At 35.2% G+C, this 20011-nt stretch overlaps 1 long non-coding RNA gene across 1 annotated transcript; it reads left to right on the top strand.

Moving 5' to 3' along the window:
* Positions 1 to 2964: 2964 nt before the first annotated feature.
* On the top strand, positions 2965 to 19629 carry LOC107725275 (uncharacterized). The gene is made up of 3 exons (XR_001638103.1): positions 2965 to 3033; positions 6149 to 6159; positions 19618 to 19629. It is a non-coding gene; the product is annotated as an uncharacterized LOC107725275 (long non-coding RNA).
* The last annotated feature ends 382 nt before the right edge of the window (positions 19630 to 20011 follow it).

Genomic DNA, 20011 nt, shown 5'->3' with positions numbered 1-20011 from the left:
ATAGTTCTACTAAAGCCATCTGGGCCTGGAAAGAGAGCGAATGTGGATCTTTATATGAGGCAGTACAAAGAATGGCTAGAAAATGTATTTTTTGGAAAGTGAGTCCAGAAACAAGAAGAAAGCAGATGGGTTTCTTTGCTCAAGTTCAAATATTGTTTTGCTAATGTTCTTATTATCTGCTTCCAAATATTTCTACTTTTCCTGCAACAGTTTGGAAGTACATCCGTATCTTTAAACATATGCATAGTAAAATCATTCTTTCCACTAACCTTTATAAACATACAGTATGTTAGATCCAAAACCTAGTGAGCTGCCTATATAGGATGTATTTTAAGGTATCATAGCAACACTCCCAACTTGAAGGTTGTTCTAAAACTAGTCAGTGTGATTAAAGTGTGCACTTAAAGTGAGTTGTTTCTTATGTAGAGAGTTTTAAAACAGTTACCTTTGAGGTTCTGTTACAACTAAAGGAATAGTTCACCTAAAAATGAAAATTTGCATCCTTACGCCATCCAAGATGTAGATGAGTTTGTTTCTTCAGCAGATTTGGAGAAATGTAGCATTGCATCACTTGCTCACCAATGGATCCTCTGCAGTGAATGGGTGCCGTCAGAATGAGAGTCTGATAAAAACATCAGAATAATCCACAAGTAATCCACAGCACTCCAGTCCATCAGTTAACATCTGGAGAAGACAAAAGCTGTGTTTGTAAGAAACAAATCCATCATTAAGATGTTTTAACTTCAAACTATTGCTTCTGGCTAAAATGATGCATAATCCATAATAACGCTTCCTCCAGTGAAAAACTCCATCTCCTGTTGTCCTCTCATATCAAGATCCACCCACATATTTGTTTAGAGCTGTTTTGGCTTGTAAATGGTGCTTGATCATATGTTTCTTCTAATTCGGATCAATGACTTCTTCATTAGAATAAATTTGAAGCAACAGTTTGAAGTTAAAACATCTTAATTATAGATGTTAACTGATGGACTGGAGGGGTGTGGATTACTTGTGGATTATTCTGATGTTTTTATCAACTGTTTGGACTCTCATTTGTGAGCAAGTGATGGAATGCTACATCTCTCCAAATCTGATCCCATGAACAAACAAACTCATCTACACTCATTTTTGGGTGAACTATTCCTTTAAGAGCAAAGCAGCTCACTAGGTTGTGTGATAAATACACACACATTTGCACAGGTGGAAATTATTGGTGGCAGCAATAAACACTTGAGAAATGAAATGACATTGGGTCTTTTAATAACTGTTATAACTCAATATAACTGTGTAAGATACACATCACCAAACCCTCACAGGAGACACTGGATCTGTCTGTGGGAATGAGTGAGAGAAAGAGACCAGACAGACAAACAGACTAGAGGTGTGGAATTAGAGAGCAGAGAAGAGAGGCTAGAGCAGATGAAGAACACACAGAATCTACCTAATACCTACCTAATATTTTTTAAAAGTCTTTTATTTTACCTATTTGCCGAAGCACATTTTCTCATTTTAATTTAGCTTTATTTGATGTACTAAAATAGGTAAAACAGTTAAAAATAAAAATTTATTAAAATTAAATAGACATAATAAAAAAATATATTTAAATATTATTTTTTTAAAATTATTAAACTAATTCAAATAGAAAATTGGAAATATCAAAACTAACTCAAAGTATTAATAAAAACTATAACATATCTTAATGATATTAAAAGAACACTGGATACAAAATATATGTCTCATTTGATTAAGTTTCTACACTGAAAAAACGGTAAACCTAAAAATGCTAACATCTAAGGGTGTTTACACAACAGCATTGTCAACTAAAAATGGAAAACTGTTTATGCATTCTGGTTGTTCATTTACTCAACAGTAACACATTTTTAACAGTAAAAGTCAAATGTGTTTTGGGGGCCTGAAAACAGAAGCTTGGTGCAAGGTTTTGAAAATGGTACCGTAATTATCTTGGTGTAAACTTCAAACTTCAAAGTCATTTCAACTTAAATTATATTAAACTAACTTAAAAATTGAGGCAAATTTTGTGTAACCTGAAAAATAAAGTTGAAATTGGCTAAATAATTTTGATTAATTACGGTAATGGAAAAACATACTTATTGATCACATCATTTACAGCTAATTTTACAAATGAAATCAGTAGATCATTTGCAATGGAACCTCTTTTTAATGAGCCAAACAAGTTAATGGGATCCTGAACACGCCATGATTTGTCATATTTAATAGTGTTTATCATCCATACAGGTAAAAGGAAACAGCACAAACCTTCTTGTATTTTGGCACCACCTTAGCCAAACTGCATGTTTTAAACGTGCACGCGATTTGATCAATCCGTAGAGGTTACATTTTTTGGCAAAAACAAAAACATCTCTGTGTTTGTTAACAGTTTGGGAGGCTTGATTTGAACTGGCATCTATCATGCTTTATTATAGGAAGCAGATGTTATATTAAAACTTTCCCTGGCAAATTCTCCACTTCCACGCCTCCGAGATCACATTTCTTTACTTTCCTGAAAGACTGCGCAAGATTATACAGCCTCTCTGCTTTATTCGTACTACTGACTTGGAAGTTGTTTATGTTGTATTCATAGCATTTTAATTTAATATACAGTATGCAGTGGTTGGAAGCACTATTTGTGGACTGAGTGTTTGAGAAGCTCTATTTGTTCAGCAGCCTGTGTATTTTAAATGTGCGTCAGGGTTCAATACTTGACTTTCAGTTGTGCCGTAGTTGCTGTTTCTGTGGAGCTTAAAATTGGTTGTTTGACAGCTGTTTTCTTTTTTTGTTCAGATTATACAGCCTCTCTGCTTTATTCGTACTACTGACTTGGAAGTTGTTTATGTTGTATTCATAGCATTTTAATTTAATATACAGTATGCAGTGGCTGGAAGCACTATTTGTGGACTGAGTGTTTGAGAAGCTCTATTTGTTCAGCAGCCTGTGTATTTTAAATGTGCGTCAGGGTTCAATACTTGACTTTCAGTTGTGCCGTAGTTGCTGTTTCTGTGGAGCTTAAAATTGGTTGTTTGACAGCTGTTTTCTTTTTTTGTTCGCCTTCCAGACTAAAAAAAAACTAGCATGTAATTCCTAACACAGGACCAACTGGACTGGTTTACAATGAAAACTCCAAACCACACAGAAAAACATACGCCAACACATCAGCTCAGCAGAAATCCAGCTCAGATTCACACAGACACTTCTAGCTGATCTGTTGCAATTTACAGTACAATTAACATTTACATTAGGGTAATTTTTTCAAATAGTGTCTCCTATGATTATTTTAAATATATAAAATAATAAAAAAATTAATAATAAAAAATTAATAAAAAAATTTCTTTATTATAAATTGGTTCTATTTGTTCACATTACTTAACTACATTAGTTAACAAGAACTAAAAAGAAAAATATTTTAAAGCATTTATTAATCTTGTTAATTTTACACTGAAAACAAAAAGTAGAAACAATTTTAACTCAGAAATTGCTATTGAATTTCACAAAAAATACAAAGCAGCAACACACTGAATTAAATGTAAAATTGTGAAATAGAAAATCCTGAAATAGGATTCTGTTCTATTTATTTGTTTGTTTATTAATGCAATAATAGAATCAAAAGTTGTATATGTTAATATTATTTAATATATTTGAACTAACAATATACAGTTGTATTTTTTTACTAACATTAAAAAAAACAGTAATTAATACTGTAACAAAAGCATTAACTACCGCTAACTAATGGTACCTTACTGTAAAGTGTTAGCTAATAGATTAAAATTTTTATTCTGTCTAAATAAACTATTTTCGCTATTTTTAAGAGACATACTCTTTACAATAAATGGTTAAAAAGAAGCCAAGAATCGCTGTGTTCAATACTGCTGTTATTACCGTAACATCATAACGCATTTTAGCCAATTAGGTTGTTCCAAAAAACTATTATTTCATTATGAAATTATAATACATAGCTTTAAATAAATAATATAGGTTTAGGTGTCAATTCAGCATAATTATTTTAAGTGAAATGACTGCTACACTAGCTAATAAAGTTTTTCCCAAGTACACATGCTCATAAATATGGCAACATAAAGGAAAAGGCTGCAAGTGGGAGAAATGACAGAAAGAGAAATGAAAATATTCTTTGAAAATATTGCATGCATGTAAATAAATAGGCTGGTGCTGCAGGACAGCGAAAGCTTGAGCCACAGATTAGGCTAAATAGATTTGTCTGGTAGCTATTAAAACAGTAGATACATCGGTAGAATCATAACTACCATATGAATGACTTTTTGGCGCATGCAAGTAATCATTTCAATAGCTTAGCAAAATGGTCTGACTCAATTTGTGATTTAGTTCAAATCATTCCGACAATTCACTTGTTTGCTAATGCTGTAAAATTATGGGATACTTTAAAGCAGTAAACAAAACTCTGAATTAGTGGATATTTGCATACGATCTATTACAACAAGACGTGCATCCTACCATTTAGCGATGATAAAGAAGGTTTTTATTATGTTCAGTACCTTCATGAGCAGCTGGACAACTCTGCATATAATCACATTTTCAAAAGGAGCAGGAATATATTATGACAACTAAAGTGACAACAGAAACTCTTTATCATTAAATAATATTAATACAATCAGTGCATAGGTTGCATGAGTCAATTCACTCATTGCTGATGCCTTTTGTAAATTGTTCTCGTTCTTTCATTGTTTTCATCTGCTTAGTTTGTGAAGCACTGCTCTATATATGCTTAAATTGCAGTTACGCAGCTTGTAGGCTTATAAAGCTCTACTAAGACTCTTCTGTGTGTAATTCTCCAAGTGTGCAAAACTCAGTTCAGTTCATTGAGATGCTGCTGGTGGTTCCTCGACTCTTGGATATAGTTTTATGTCACATAGTCTTGCATTGCCAGACTTCTCAACACAGCATAGTCTAGTCCGCATCACAGTTTAATCTGAGCAAGAAGGCAACTGCGACAGTCTGACGACATTGGTTTGTTTACACGTGGAGCATTAGAAATTTCAAATCTAGAGTAGATGATTCCATGGAGCCACAATAGCTGGGAAAAACTATCCATTAGCAAATTCTTCATTATACACTCTCAGAAAAAAGATTATCATTAAGTACACTTTTGTACCTTTTAGGTACTTTAGGTACTAATATATACACATATTTTTTTCATAGCATTTTTTCCCTTTTTCTTTTAAAGAAAGAAACACAGGCTACTCTAAAAGCATTCACTTAAGTGAGAACTGAATGTAATGTTTTCAGACACTAAATTGCATGTTACTTGCAATTAAATAAAAAAATAGTTTAAATGTATATGAAATGCAGTTAGATAAACTTTGATGAGCTTTTTGACACACTCAAGTAGGACTTAAGTACATCTTTATATATGTAATTTCGGTAACACTCTAGTTTAGGGGCCAACTCTCACTATTAACTAGTTGCTTATTAGCATGCATATCACTTGAATATTGGCTGTTTATTAGTACTTATAATGCACATTTTAATGTCTTATTCTGCATGAGCATATTTTAGATCCCTTAATCCTTAAACCCTATACCTAAACTTAACAACTACCTTACTAACTATTAATAAGCAGAAAATTAGGAGTTTATTGAGGCAAAGTCATACTTAAGAGTTAGTTAATAGGGAGAAATTGTCCCTAAACTAAAGTGTGACCCAGGAATTTCATAATTCTATTGTTTCTGAAATATGGTTAAAGTGTTCCTGCTGAATATACTGACAAGCATTTATGGGAAAACTAAAATATATGTGAATGTAATTTTTACACGACAGTATTTCTTTACACTTTAACCATATTTCTTATTTAAAGTACAGTAGGAAGCATTATTATGGATTATGGACTCATGTTTTGGCCAGATGTGACAGTTTTAATTTAAAATGGATTTGTTTCTTACAAGCATGCAGCTTTTGTCTTCACAAGATGTTAACTGATGGACTGGAGTGGTGTGGGTTACTTGTGGATTATTGTGATGTTTTTATCAGCTGTTTGGACTCTTATTCTGACGGCACCCATTCACTGCTGAGCATCCATTGGCGCGAGCAAGTGATGTAATGCTACATTTCTCCAAATCTGATGAAGAAACAAACTCATCTACATCTGGGATGGCCTGAGGATGAGCACACGTTCAGCAAATTGTCATTTTGGATTGTTAGATTAATAAATAATGTAATGAATTGCTCATTTTAACTTAATTTTAGTCAATGTACAGTATTAACTAACAACTATTAACTAACTAATGGGACTTTATTGTAAATTGTTACTTAAATAATGGGGTAGCAATCACCAAGAACATACAGGAATATTGAAAAATAGCCAAAAGAAAAGTTTGTGATTAGAGTAGCCGTATGTCCAAAAGTACTGATTATTTCACAGATGTAACTTGACAAACTTTGGCAAATCCAGTGTGTTTAGTTCTTCCTCAAAAGTGCTGATTGTATCCATCCCGGTACCTTGTAAACATGGCAGGAGGACTGATAAAAGACTTGTGTGGCCTTACACTCGCGTTAGTTGTGTGAGGCAAGCCAATCAGGTTAGAGCCTGCCAGACTGAAAAAGCACTTTCCAGATTTGTGAATATCAGAGGGTCAGTAAATGGGCTCTGGGCGGTTCATTAGCAAACCGGCTGAGGCTGATGCTATATGTGACAAGACAGACCAGGAACATGATGGTCAGGTCAGTTTTGGCCTTTTTGTCACAGGTTAACCACATGCATTTACTCTTTGGTTAAAGGCAAGTTCTAAACTAGTTGTTGCTGGAATGATCTGCTCTGACCGTACCTCGTTGAGCTCTATTGAGAGCATGTGTTAGCATGTGTGTGAGGTTGTTTGTTTGTGTATGCGTGTGAGACAGTGAGAGAGCAATGAGATCTGAAGCAAATTCTTTCCAAAAGACCTTTGAGTTTCATCCACATATATCTCTCTGTGGTGACTAATGCCAGATGGACGTATGAAAACTGATCTTATTTATCTGCCCTTATTTGACAAGAGGATTTATGCAGCCTGTTGCGTTTGGCAGCTTTACGTTACATTCATATCAGGGACATCATTAAATAAACTCTTGAGAAAAATAAGTACATTTTAGCATACTTCTATAAAGAATAATCATTCTGTAAAATATATATATACTTTAAAGTGTGAACTGAATGTAATGTTTTTAGAAAACTAATTGCATATTAATAGGAATTAAAATAAATTAAATTATAGTTTACATTTATATTAAATGCAGTTAGCTGAACTTTTGTGTGTTTGAGTCTATGAAGTAGCTAGGACTTAAGTACATGTCGTTTCATAATTACTTCTGTTGTGTTTGAAATATGGTTAAAGCGTACTGCTGAATGTATTCACATGCATTTATAATAAACGAAAATATACATTAATGCCATTTCTGTTGAAAATTGTATGTCATTCATTTAAATATATTTGTAACTTTAACTTTATTAATATTAATGAAGTACTTCACATGTGTTGGTATGGTAGTGAGCACATCAAATTATTTTAAAATATTATTGTAATGATTAAAAATACATATTTAAAAAAAAAACTAAAATGAAAAAAGTATTTAATATGTAAATTAAATAAAAGTTTAAATTTGCCATTATTACAAATAAGTGTGTTAAGAAACAGTTATGAAAGTGTCTCTATTTAAGTACTTAAGTGGTCTTTTACTTTATCAATATTATATTATCTGCAAGTACAGTTTATATAATATCTCCCAAAACACAGCATTAATGTATAGATGAGAAGTAAACAAAAAAAATGATATATTATTTGTATTATTAAAAATGTATATATTTTTCATAATTACTCTTTCAATGTTTGGGGTCATATTGACCCCAAGGGCCTTAAGTGTAAACAGGAAACGAGGACCATTTGAGGGTTAAGCAAACTTTTTCACAAGGGACGGTTCACTAAAAAAAAAGACTATTCTGTGATGATTTATTCACTGTAAAGTTGTTTTTATATTCTTATATATTCTATGTTCTTTCTATATTTGTTTGCCTATGTGTGTGTTAGAAGTGTAAATGTTATGTTCTGTTTTAGTTTAGTTTTCAAGGATTTCTAGTTTGCTAACCTTTTGTTTCCTATTTCTTTTGTTCTCTGTTCCTGTTTGATCTTTAGTTGCTATGACAATTCATTAATTATCTCACACCTGTTTGCCATCGAGTTCGTTATCACTGTGTATTTAAGTTCCGCTTGTGTTGCGGTCTTTTGTCCGGTATTGTTTGTGCATAGTGCAAAGCTTTGTAGCTCGTTATTTGGATTACCGTCTTTTGTTTTCTTTCATAAACTGTGTTTTATTCGATCAGTTTTTGAATTCCCTTCATCATCTTTGACCCTAACGTCACAAGAAGTAAGCTAAACCTGTCTCTTTAAGTATTTAATAACATTTACTACCAAACATAACACTGAAAAATTCTGTTTGAATAATAATGTCATGCTTTTTTTGAGTGATACAGCCCAGGACTGCATTTCCCAAAAGCATCGTAAGCCTAAGTAGATCATAGATCCATTGCCACCAATGGTCTCTATGATCAACATCTCTCACAGTGCTTTTGAGAAACGCAGCCCAGGTTCTTGTTTCAGTTTAAGTCTGTGGGATTCTATTTGTCCATTTTATAATCTGCAAGGGCAAAATCATAATTTTGATTGCTTAGTAAACTCTTGCAAGATGAGTTACAGCAACATGTTTGACACTTAGGTTAAAGCATTCCTTCAGATGTCTAACCCTTACAATATTAATCAATATTAATAGCAAATTAGCAATATTAGTCATGCTTGCTTTACCATGAATGATGAAACATTTAAAGTCAAATTTAACTTTCCAGCAGCTTCAAGTGCAATATATTTCCTGGCAAATCAAAACATGCAAATAAAACTAGTTAATCTTGCATAGATCTTTTCATATGGACGTTTGCTGAGCTCACAGTCTATAAAATCAATCATCCGGCAAACGAGTAGCAGAGGTTGAATGCATTTCCAGCTTCAAACATTCAGAACATGAAGGACAACCTCACTCAAAATCAGACCAGCACAACCTCAGGTGAAGGAGCTCGCAGGTGTTTCCCAGAGGAAAAGTCAAGCTGTTTTATTAGCTGCTGAATGGAGGGATGTGACTTACAGTACGGTCATGACTTGTGCGCTTTAATATTTTGTTCATCGCATCTGAAATCACGTCTCTGGCATTTTCAGTTTTCTTATAAATTGTGCCTGGATCAACATGAGAGACGTTGACAGCGCATGGGAGTGATTATACATAAACATATCACTTAGTCTGAACTTGACATTAGCACTTCAAGCACAGGGAACAAATCCCATTTCAGAACGAGAGCTTCTTGGCTTCTGTGTCTGCTTTTGCTTATATTAAAATGGTATTACAGATGGACGGTTCGACCCCAAAGATTAAAATAATATAATATTCTGTATTTTCTTTACTTTGATAACCAAAGAATATTGTCTTAATCTGTCCGCCTATGCATGTGTTTTGGGGTCAGTAAGGTTTATATATTCATTCATGCATGCATTCATTGTTTGTTTGCTTATTTGTTTGTTTGAAAGAAATTAACAAGGACACCTTAAATTGGTCAAAAGTGACAGTAAGGAAATGTAAAATGTTCTTTAGAACTTTCTATTCATCAAATAATCCTGAAAAATAAAATGTATCACGATTTCTACAAAAATCTGAAGCAGCACAACTGTTCCCTTTCAGTCGGTCACTCTCGACGTCACGTCGGAGTAATGATGCTGAAAATACAGCTTTGATCACAGAAATCAATTACAGTTTAACAGATATTCACATAGAAAACAGCTATTTTAAATTGTAATAATATTTCACAATTTTACAGTATTTGCTGTATTTTTAATCAAATAAATGCAGCCTTGGTGAGCAGAAGAGACTTCTCTCAGGAACATTAAAACATTTTACTGACCCCAAACTTTTGAATGGCAGTGTCAATATGAATGTATTTTGCATTTTTAATTAAATGTAATTCATTTTATTTCAGTGTTAGTTATTTTTGTATATCAAGTTAAACTAAATGAAAATGAGAAATTTTGCCTTGCAACTAGTTGAAATCAAATGTATTTATTTATTTATTTTTTAAGTTAATGATTATTTTCTTTAAAGTAACATTTTTATGGTTTTAGCTTTAACTATAATAACACTGGTACTACAACATGCAAACAACAAACATTTTCGTGGCTTAATGTGAGAAATATATACTATATGTGTCACCACATGGAGCTCTAGAAAAAGGTCTGGCAGGAAAAAGTGAGAAGATGCTCAAAACATCACAGACGTTTCGTTTATAGCTGGTTTGTATGTCAGTTTTATCAGTGAGGCTCAGAGAAACATGCTTACAATTTGATTTAAACACAAAAGCCATTTTTTGGCACTTAGTATATGTGAAGTGTGCATGAGCATGTGTGGTCTGTCTGAAACTGTTCAACTGGTAATAACAAACCTTGAAGACATAAAGCTTTACACATCTCTGAGTGACACTAAGACTCTTCTGAGTCTCATGTTCTCAGGGGAAAAACAGTGAGAAAAGCTCAAAAACAATCAAGAAGGCTTGAATTTGACTCTTTTGTATGGATTTATGTGTGAGAGCACTTACCCATGAACGGCACACAGCTACATGTATCTGCCTGTCCTAAAAACAGCCAATCACTCAGGCCAAGGATTTACATCAGTGCTGTGAATCAAACGCTTGGATCAATCCTCTCATGCTGGATACAGAAGGGGTGCAGTCAATACTTGCATAGTCAAGCTCAGAGCCTGAGGTGTTTCAGCCAGCTGCTTCAACACGATATCAGCGCTGTAAGGATGAGAAAAGGGTTTTTTCCCCTACAGGACTGTAGAGAACTATGCTATCTGACATGTAGAGACAGGGATGATTCTGTTTGTGATGGAGCAACTGATTTCTGAATAGATGAGTGTGCTGTTGACATTAAGGAAAAACCCTTCTTGCTGAATGTAGTCCAAAGTCTAATTTGAACCATAATTCTTTGGGTCTCAGACCGGAGATGCTCTGAATAACAGATTTGTCCTTTTGCCTGCTAAACGAAACTACAACAGCATCTTTCTCAAGAAATGGTGCCATTTATGTGCTGCAGTTTACTAAAGTAATAATAAACAGGACACTAAACATAGTCACATTATTTGATAGATTGCATGCTATATAAATGTAATATATTTCTATCATGACAACTCTCCGAAGATTTTAGCATGGTAATGGATATGACAATGTTGATGTATTTGGTCTTGGTGGAATAGATCTGCTACACTGCTGAATTGCTGCTGCTTTTGGTTATTGCTGTATTTGTAGATTATTATTGCTGCTGCTGCAAAGCAAGTACAGGAACTTGCTACTGCCAATACATATGCTGATATGGTGCTGTGAGTATTTAAGACATACTGCTGCTGCACAAATAGCATATAAAATAACCTGTAGCAGATCTATACAGGCCCTGGTGAAAAAAAAGTACACTTCCATAATGTACTCAAAGTGCTCTATTTTCGCGCACTAATTTTGTACTTAATATACCAACAAGATAATCTTGAGAACATCTAAGTGTACTCAACTGTGCTATTTTGGGACACCATGAATATGAACTAAAAAGTGCTAAAAATGTATTTAAAAGTGTATTTAGGTACCACTTGAACCCATCTTTCATACAAATGTGAATGTTTTTTTTCCAACCAGTCCGACGAATCTTTTCAGTTTCGCAAAGCGAAAACACGGGCTGTCCAATAAGATTTGAGCTAGGATCACGTGACCGGAGCAGCTGCGGTTGCACAAAAGGGTGAGAGTGGTGGCTCTGTTTCGAAAACCAGTGTAAACAAACACCAAAGAAGAGTATCCCGGATAAGAGAGTGGATGCTTGGTATTTGAGAACAGATTTATTCTCACATGTTCTTAAGAGTACATTTCTAACATTATGTGATCTGTAGAGCACCGTCCAATAAAGGATGTTTATGACAAATATTAGTAATGTTAAATCCATATACGAGATACATATCTGAGGAAAAATGCATTATTGGTCGGCGCCACCTAGCGTGCAGGCGTGAACTAGCAGAAGGCGAACAATCGTTACGCGCTCGGTGTGAAAGCGCCATTCGCATCGCTTTTTCGCATCGCGCTCAGTGTGGAAAGGCTTTTACCTGTATTGTGCAAAACAAATTTCCCGTAAAGGGACAAATAAAGTAAAGTGACTTTCATTTACCTCAACAATGTTTTAACTCTGTCTTTTTTCACTGGGTCTTTAAGCATGATTGGAACACACAGGCTAAAGTAACTCATTACTTTTATAAAACGTAAATATAATAAACACACACGCACATACTGGTTACCATGTTTTACGGGGACATTCCATAGATGTAATGGTTTTTATACTTACCCTTACCCTAACCCTACACAAAAACCCACCCCTCACACAAAACTTTCTGCTATTTTAGATTTTTAAAACACTCAATTCTGTTTGATTTATAAGCTTGTTTCAAGTTTCGGTAAAGTCAAAATTGACTGGTATTACTATACTTGTGGGGACATTTGGTCTTCATAATGTAGGGAATACCAGGACACACACACACTAATATTAAATGGTTGTACGGTTAAAACGTTTTACCAATGAATTAAGTAATATCTGACAATGATGCCTAATGTGTTCATGCAGTCTTTAACTATAACATCAAATCAGAAAAAGTTGGGACAGCATACTGAATTAAAATTAAAACTGAAAACAATAATGTGTAAATCACCTTTGATGTGGATTACACTGAAAACAATATAACAGCATGTGATTTGATGTTTTTCCCATATTTTTTTTCCTCAAAATTAACATGTATATCAAATTTGACTCTTGCAACACATTTTTTAAAAGGTTGGGACAGTGAAACAATAACCACTGTTACCTTTTTTTCACAACAGTTTAGGTACTGAGAACACCAAGTGATGAAGTGTTTCAGCTGGAATTTTAATCTTAATGTGTGCAAAGGTATGTAATCTTTAGTCTTAATGTGTGCAAAGGTATGAGATCTTCATTGTTGCATCTTGCATTTCAAAATGCCCCACACATTCTCTATTGGGGACAGGTCAGGACTGCGGGCAGGCCAGTCCAGCAACCATACCCTCTTCTTCCTCAGCCAGGACTTTGTAGTGTGAACAGAATGTGGCTTTGCATTGTCATGTTGAAATATGCATGGTCATACCTGGTAGAGGCGCTGTCTAGAAGGCAACATATGTTGCTCTAAAATCTGTAAGTACTTTTCTGCGTTAATGGTGCCATCACAGAAGTGCAAGTTACCCTTGCCAAGAGCACTGACTCAACACCATATCAAGACAGACCCTGGTTTCTGGGGGGTATTCCAGAAAGCAGGTTATGTGACATACCTGGGCATCTTTAAGGGTAAGTAAGCAGATAAACTCAGCTTTCGGTTCCAAAAACGGAGGTAACTTTCAGGGTATGTAAGTAAGTAGCCATAGCAACTAATTCTCCGAACATAACCTGCTCCGGAGCAGGTTCTGTTCCAGGGTTAGTTTACTTCAGAGCTATCAAGCGCGTACGTGACCTATTGACGAGGCATCAGTGGGCGTGACAGATTGCACACAATATTATATATTCTAGTTGTATGATATGTTAATTATAAAGCACTATTATAAGTAATATATAAGGTAATACATTATTCTAATATGCTTATTGTATTTATTTTATTGTCATATACAATAGTTATCAATATACATTAATTATAAAACACTATTATAAGGTACAGTATATTGCAAGGTAATGTTTATTTTATTCTAATATATTTATTATATTTTATTGTCATATCACACATCATGACATGGACCTGCATTTTCTATAATGTTTTTCTAAAAATGCATATGTTATAAGTCGTATGACATATTGCAGATGAGCAAACACTCTAAAAAATATGTCTTGCAGATGTAAATGCAGACGTCAAATAGACATCTCTGTGATGTACGTGTGCTATCAGGGATGATCCCTCAGAATTTTATTTTTGCAGCATTTATTCAAAATAGAGATGTTTTCTAAGCATATAAAACTTAACTATCACTTTTTATCAATTTAACAAATCCTGAATAAAAACTAATTTCTTTCCAATAAATACATACTGACTTCAGGCGTTTGAACAGTAGTGTATTTTAAAAGTTATATTTTAAATAAATGCTGTTATTTTTTAAACTTTCTATTCATCAAAGAATCCTGAAAAAAAGTATCACACGTTATAAAAAAATATTAACTGTTTCCAACATTGATAATAAATTAGCATTTTGGAATGATTTCTGAAGGATCAAGTGACACTGAAGACTGCAGTAATGATGCTTAAAATTCAGCTTTGCATCACAGAAATAAAATATATTTTAAAGTATATTAAAATGTTGATCAAATAAATGCAGGCTTGATGACCATAAGTGGCTTTTTGCAAAAACACAAAATAGTAATGTGTCCAAACTTTTGACCCTGGCTGCCATAGACTTCCAGCGCGGAAGAAGAAGTAGAAGGAAGAATAATAAAAAGAAATACAATAGGTGCCCAAGCTCCGAAGGTTAGTTTACTTCTTATTATTCTTCTTCCTTCTTCTCCTTCTACTTCATCATCTCTATTTTGAATAAATGCTGATAAAAATTTACTTGACTACTTTTATTCACGCAAAATACCATGGTACATGTAACAAAATGCTGGAATTCATACCATGATATTTACATGGTTCATGTCCAAAACACTGTGGTAATACCATGGTATTTTTGTATGGGACATGTACAATGTGAAGTGTTAAGAGTATAGGTGTATCTGTTTTTAAGTAATACAAATTTGGCCCCTGCATCCCAACCACCCACCCACCTTGCAGGTGGCACCCTAGATCGTAAACTGCAGGTTTTTATAGCTGTGTTTTCAAAGAAAACTCGCCTACAGTCTTTAAACTTCACCTTACACTCCACACTTCATTCCAGCGATTCCAGCTTCTCAGGGTCGCCTGGGGGTTCTGAACGCTAAACTCACCCGGCTCTAATCTAAATTGGATCTAAATCTATTCGGACCCACTATAACCACAGGGTGTGCATGTGAAATGAGGTACCATGTATCCGGCGCTCACGAAGAGATGCTCCATATGTACAGTCAGTATCACTGACAAGCATCCTGTTGAAGCGTTACAAATATTAGTGATGTCAGCTACAGTCTCATACAGTGGTGGAAAACTCTCTCTGAGTGTCTCTTCACTCCAATGCAGGTCAGGTGAAGGTCCATAACTGACTCAAAGTGGTCAGGACACTCGCACTCTGTTGACATATGAGTGATGATTAATCGAAAATGTGGATGCCTTTCTCAGGAAGAAGCTCCGTGTCTGTGCTCCATAGTAGCAAATCCATTCAGCTGCAATTATTTGAGTGCATTTGGTTGAACTTCTCAAGATTTACATTCAGATTCGCAAATTCAGACCTCTTTGAGAACTGGTTTGACATATTCAGAGGAACCTAATCGCTCAAAAGATCAATATGACCGATCCACAAAGCTTTTCTTGCTGTTATAATGCATGTGCTTTGCAGTCGCAAATGTAAATAAAGGATCTGGAGGAATATAGAAGTTTACAAAACCTGTACTTAAGTACAGTAACAAAATATTTGTACTTCACTTACAATAGAGTGCTGCAGGAATGACGTCTATTTATAGCCAAAACCTGGAAATTAGTTGCATATTAGCACTTCTGGTTCTATCGTCCCAAAGTCAATAGTTTTTTTTATTTTTACTTGTCATGAAAAAGGTGGTTGATAACAGGTGTGTAAATAAGAATACAGAGATTGTCGGGGACACTAGACATAATCAGACTGAACAGGTAAACACATACTCGCTAGAACAGGGGTCACCAACCCCTGGGTCGCGACCGAGTACCGGGCCGTGGAAGAGTTGCTAACGGGGTGCAAGAACGCAAAATGATCCTGGGCTATATGCGATCCCACTGTATTATTTATTGTGCGTTTTCCCTTTAAGAGCCAATATCCAAATTTACATGGTGTCCATGGTTATACAAGGTATTCCGCCCTTCATGACGTTCCAAATGTATAACGTTCCGAAACTTATACAAACCCATAAAGAATGTATTTGGCACAGAAATACTCCGTCATACATCCAACTCATTTTCTGAAGCTTTGGCCATGTTTAGCACGAGAATCCAACTCTTTAACGGTGTAAATAACTCAGAATGCATGAAATAGCATTACACCCCCCCCTTTAATCAAAGGAGACATATGCGTGTATCTTTAGAGAAGCAGTGTGGAAAGTCGCTTCTGGGACACTTCTGGGTAACACCTTAGAATAGGGAACACATATTCACTATTAACTAAGAGTTTTCCCTGAACAAACTCCTAATTTGCTGCTTATTAATAGTTAGTAAGGTAGTTGTTAAGTTTAGGTATGGGGTGGATTAAGGGATCTAAAATACGGTCATGCAGAATAAGTCATTAATATGTGCTTTATAAGTACTAATAAACAGTCAATATGCTAGTAATATGCATGCTAATAAGCAACTAATTAATAGCTCAAATCTGGTCCTTAAAATAAAGCGTTACCCACTTCTGAAACGTGCCACGGCACGGCTGGTATAAATACAAACATTGACTAGAGTGGCCGCGATCAGCTCCGGTGGCCGTGTTGGAGCTGTGATTTGCTGCAGACGTGTGCAGTGTAAATAAGGGGTTATCCAAGCATTAATGGAAAGGAAAGGCCCTTATACTTGAGAGTGGCCATGTGTGAGGTGTTTCTTGGAAGTTATTGTACATTAAAGAATGATCATGTGACTTTTATGTACGCCATGTTTCCATTGCAGTTCTGCGAAATATTCCTTTTTCGAATTGCCTCAAAAAACCACCTCATGCGAGCATAAAAACATTTTTGCAATATATGGGAGTTTTTGTGAAATTGACGTGTTACCATTTGGTGTATGCAGCTGCTGTCACACCAAAAGCCAATGGAAAAATCCTATTGGATTTTTGTTGAGGAAACCAGGATGATGTGAACTTACTGGCTGGCCTACAAAATTACGTCATAACTGCAGCACTCTATACACTCTTTACAGTTTATTTTATATATAAAAAAAACTCCACAGAAACACCCATGTAAGCATGCAACTGTTTGTGTTTAGAGCAACTTAATTAGCAGTGTTGTCGTCGATATTATAGCACATGTGAGACATGATTTAATATGCCAGCAGTAGTTTCCAAGGGTTTTATGGCAGTCAGATTCTTGATGCTGGACTAACTTTTCTCAAGAAGAGTGTGAGCGTTCAGACTTTAAATAACAGTGAATGAAGACTGACAGGAGACAAATGTATTCATGTGCAGATGTGCCTCAGATCACCAATATGTCATCTCTCTTCCCTGGCGTATGGAGCTTTTTCCCCTTTGGCCAACTTTTCCCAATGCAGCAGCTTTAAATTCCATGATGTTATTAACTTTTGAGAGTAACAAAATAGTGTTTTTAATTAGTTTTAAGAGCTCTGAGAACATCGCCAGATGCTGTAATCTAGTCACATTCCTGCTCTGTTGATCTTTGGTTTTGTTTTCGAGGTACTGGGCCAGAAAGATCTTTGGGAGAAATGACAGCTAGCGAATGTAAAGATTTCCATGTCAGCACACGGAAATTATCTTATATGAGCTGCTGTGTCAAATTATTAATGGCCCAGCTATGCTGGAATGTCCAGTGCCCTATCTAGTATACTAATCTATATGTAGTGGAAGATTGTTAGGATGCGTTAATTAGGTCAACTGGAACTGGAAACACTTCCCAAACACCCAATGTACTTGTTACATCATAAGAAGAATGGCATCTACGCTAATATTAGTCTGTTTCATTCTTATTCTGAGTTCACCGTATCCATACGGATCCAGTCTGTATCCAGTCCAGATGGTGGATCATCACCTATAGCCCTGAATGTCAGTGGAGATCATGTCAACTAGATGAGCCCCAGAGACAGATCCCCTGCGAAGACCTTAGGCGATAAGGTCTTGTATATTTTATATACAAGACCATGAGAACCAGACGAGTCCTCTGCTCAATCTGACTTGTGTTGCAGACTGGTTTCTTCCAAGGTTTTTTTCTCCGTTTCTGTCATCGATGGGGTTTTGGTTCCTGTTGCCTTTGGCTTGCTTAGTTTGGGACAACTAATTTTTGACAATACTATCGACTTTATTGCACAGACACTATTGGAAGGGAACTGAACTGAGCTGGACGATGACATCACTGAATCATCGATTAACTAGAAAATTGACTGTTTACTATTGTACTCTTTTTAGAGCTGCTTTACGGCAGAAGTGAAATTTGTTTGCATTATCGACATACTATTAAACAGTTTTTAACTGTTTAACACTGCAAAGCTGCGTTGACACAATCTGTATTGTATAAAGCGCTATATTGACTTGACTTGACCCGAGGAAGGATAGTTGTCCTTGCTGACACACTCTGTTTCTTTAGAATCCCTAAAAGGCTTTCTGATATTCCCCGTTTCCTGAATCAGACACTTTTTTTTATCTTGAATAATGTTGTTACACTAAAATATCATTAAGAACATTAAGTGTCAATCACTAAGTGTCAATCATTTTGGGGGTGTACTGCTGCATGGATGAGCAGGGAGTTTTTACCCAGAACAGAACCACCAATCCAAACTGTGTGCCAAGTGTCAATCATTTTGACGATAGTGGTCCTGACAGAAATAAATGCTAAATGGAAGGGTCTTGTATCATCCTGAAGCGGATTATTTTGTGATAATGACCAGCTGACTGTACTTTATCCAGTACTTTATTACACAACTACTTACTAAATGAATATATTGACATCAAATATTGACTTGAATTGTAATTATTTTATTATGGGAGAAGAAATCGTGTCCAGGAACTCTGAAGGAAATTTCAGCTATGCATCAACCTTTCACTGACCATCTGACTGTTAATTATTCTGCTTATTATGATATTTTTATTTTATTTGGAATTTTTTTTACAAAATATTTGACACTAAATGCTGTCCCTGGCCCATCTGATTCATGTAATACTTTTGATAAGTGCTTTAATTTATAGAATTAAACTTTACACTTTATTTTAATAGTCCACTTTAAACATTATCAGTAACTTTGCAACTACATGTACTTGCCAAGTTACTTATAGTCAGCTGAATGTCTGTTTGGGGAACCATCAAAATAAAGTGTTAGCAGATATTAAGCAGACAGTCTAATAATACTCTAATGACTGCTTGCCACATGTAGTTGCAAAGTTACTTATAGTTAGTAGAATGTCTAAAAGTGGACTATCAAAATAAAGTTTTACTCTTATTCAATGCACCCCAAAAAAATAAAATGAATGATAAACCTATAATGCACAAAACAAGAACTGAAATGTCAGCTGTTTATAATTATGTATTCTGCCTTTTACAGTCTTTTTACAGTCACAACATGATGGAGCAGCATCAGTTTATTTGTCATTGCAAAAATGCTGGAGCTGATGCAGGTTAGATGGAGAGTGGACAGTGGACAGCAACTCAGAGCTCTTTTCACAGATGTTTGATGAGGCCGAACGAGGTCAGAACTCCAACTGAATGTCTCTGGCGTAAATTTTCTTCATTTCAAACCACCCTAGTGTTGTTTTGGCAGTGTATCTTAATGTATTGTGCTGCATTCATCTTCCCATCACTCTTGATCAGACTGCCAGTCCATGGTGCTGAAAAACACCCTCACAACATGCGAATCTCACTGTGGGGATGCTGTTAGGTATATGTATCAGTATGGCAGTACTGTAGGTCCATATTTCAAAGTATGTGCATTGCCTTGGAATCAGTCTTGTATATTTCCTTGGATATTAGTTATTAATCACATGACATGTTTAACTTAAAAACTTCTATGCCAAGTTGCCTTACAGAGCAATAGCAATTGCGATGAATGAGAATGCTGATGAAATTACACAGCAGCTTATTCT

This window comes from Sinocyclocheilus rhinocerous, unplaced genomic scaffold, assembly GCF_001515625.1.
Source record: "Sinocyclocheilus rhinocerous isolate Xijiao unplaced genomic scaffold, SAMN03320098_v1.1 scaffold967, whole genome shotgun sequence".
NCBI classification, from domain to species: Eukaryota; Metazoa; Chordata; class Actinopteri; order Cypriniformes; family Cyprinidae; genus Sinocyclocheilus; species Sinocyclocheilus rhinocerous.
The sequence above is the reverse complement of the archived record's forward strand: the minus strand, read 5'-3'. Positions and strand labels throughout refer to the sequence as shown.